The sequence below is a fragment of the Pollicipes pollicipes genome, unplaced genomic scaffold, assembly GCF_011947565.3.
Source record: "Pollicipes pollicipes isolate AB1234 unplaced genomic scaffold, Ppol_2.1 Scaffold_4002;HRSCAF=4701_pilon_pilon_pilon, whole genome shotgun sequence".
NCBI classification, from domain to species: domain Eukaryota; kingdom Metazoa; phylum Arthropoda; class Thecostraca; order Pollicipedomorpha; family Pollicipedidae; genus Pollicipes; species Pollicipes pollicipes.
The window spans coordinates 11,434,114-11,436,783 of record NW_023596420.1 but is presented as its reverse complement, the minus strand read 5'-3'; positions in this window follow the sequence as shown (position 1 = coordinate 11,436,783).

Below are 2,670 nucleotides of genomic sequence, written 5' to 3'. Positions count from 1 at the left end.
ATTCGTTTGAGATATCATGAACACCTGCGAACCGCTAAAAAACAAGAAATACCCCTTTCGGTGACCAGTTTTTGGCAAAAGACGCTCAGGCTGAAATCAAGGAAAGTATGGACCCTATGCCCCTTTTAGAGCTTAAAGTCATCTACAGAGCACAGGACCACCCAGACAGGAAAATAAGTGAATGTATTCTTATAAAAATGCGGCGACCAAATCTTAACACACGGGGCTCATCATCGGGTCTTCGATTATGCGAAAGTGATATGTGTCTTTATGTGTGATGTGCGCTAGCTTAAAATCGTTTGCACGGGTAAGTGATGCCTGACGCGTAATGTGCGATGCCTGTACAATTAAAATCGTTTGCATGTATAATTGATGCGCGCCGTATGATGCCTGTTTAATTCAACTGGCTTGCATGTTTGAATGAAGCGTGATGCGTGATGTCTCCCTGCTTAAGTTCGGTTGCATGCACACGTATGTTCGTGTATTCTAATTCTTTGATAGGCACTGTATCGTGATAACTATTGGCAAGCGCTCCTTGTTTAATCCACTGAATGTTGATGTGCCGTAAAAAAAACTGTGGCTTGCTTTAAAAAACCTGAAAAATCGAGTCGGATCATCGGCAGGCAATTTTGAATTCACCCCAGCTATTGTTTCGACAAAGGCATGTTTCCGAAATATCAACCACATTAGACCTCCATTCTCCTGGTTTCTCTCCGAGGAATAAGGCTAATACTACCTTCTCATCCAAAAAAGCAAGGTTTAAAACCGCGATGTAATTGTAATTTGCCAAAAAAACGCTTTTTCCACAGTACAGTTTCCCATTCGATGTATAATCCTAATGTTGACCTTGACACGTTCTTAATGATCCTCAGCACCTTACAGACGCGGAAGATCCTTTTGGAAAACACCTCTGGTTGAATGAGCATGTATTCGTGCATCACTAACATGGTTTTCACGCACATTTGCACACATTCGAGAACACAGTTGTGATTAAACAGGAGCTATTTGGAGCCCTGAACATTACAAATGAAATATTCAGAAGAGACATACGTTCTATGAAACGAACTATGCAGCCTTTGCTGCCACATGGATGACAAGTCTGCGGGTGGCCGGCTAAATACCCTTCGCTCGGGTGGGGGTCAATTTGACCCCCTGAGATCTCAAGAAATAAGAGAGCTTGAAACACCAAATTCACAGAGTGTATTAACCTGTACGTGAACTCACTTGCATCTAAGTTTGAGGTTCCTAGATTATGATCTTCCGGCCAAATAAGGTCAAACAAAGTCAATTGCCAGTTTGGTCTCCAAAGTGCCCCAGAACCTAGATAATTTTTTCTAAGCACAAGGTCACATGCTCAGTTGAAGTCAGTGACCTTTTTTGACCTTTTGAAGGTCATGATGACCAAAATCCTACAAGATTGCCCTGACAGTTGTATTTGAATAAGCGACAAAGATTATGCTGAGCAGTATGTTCCAAAAAACAGTATGTTGACGTGGGTCATTTTAGGCCAATGACCTATTCCGACCTCTAAGAAGTCCATGAAAGATGTATAATACGGTTCCTGCTATCAATAAGTTTGAAATGGGCACCAAAAACTATCCTATACAGCACACCCTGGAGTAATAAAACAGGCTAGTTTTGACCTTGGTCTCACCTCTATACCTGACCTTAGATCAACGTAATTTGCTCATTCAATATTGGTGTTGCGTAAGAAAGCATCTCAGAGATGTATGGCTTTTTCTAACACTCCGTTGTTGCATCGGATTGTGCGATTCCCTAGAAAGAGTTTCCGCTGAAACCATGGCCTGAATTTGACTTGCCATAGACCAGCCACCTTACATGGTACATCTAAATTTTTGACGTCAAACGATTTGCTCTTTAATTTTCTACAGCTGCGTAAAATTTGGTGCGGCTGCGCCACACCGTTCGTAGATCATTTTGGAATAACCTTCGGGGGTGGGGGTCAATTTGACCTCCACTCGAGCGCGTGTTAACGATGCGACGACAAGTTAATCAACCCGGTCAATGAGACAACCAACCGGGTCTACATAATAATGCCAGTAAAACACGAAACAAATTGACGGTCCATAAAATCAGAATAGATGACGGGCATGGTACATTATCAGTGAGTGGGCCTTGTTCACTGGCTCGGTCTTCTAGTACCGCGCGATGGATGTAGATCTGCTGGCCTCGTCTATCAGCTGGTGGGCTGCAGCCTCATGCTTTCCCAGAATGCCCGCTTATGCTCAGATAGATGAGGAACGAGTGTTCTGCAAATAGCTTAGGTCTTGTTCTTCTCCATGCCTGCTTCCCCTGTCTCTGACACTAGCGGTTCCGTAGCCCATAAGGTAGCCTTCTTCAATCTGTAGACAGTCCATGTTTCCTGATTCAGGGCGACCTTTGTGGATAGTTTTTCTGAGCCACGGCGGTCCTGTACCACCTGGAAGCTTGCCAGGCAGGTCGATGCCGCACCTTTGACAGCACGTTCAGGCGTTGTCGGCTAATGCCATCTTCCGCGTGAGCCATATTGATCTCTGGCTTAATTCCAATGACGTTTGTGCCTGTCGCTTCTGACGCTTGGACGAAGGCGGCGAAGTCCTCCACGTTCTTTTCCCGCAGCTTTGTCGATACCGTTTGCTCAACAATATTAGCGCACATGGATGTATGACC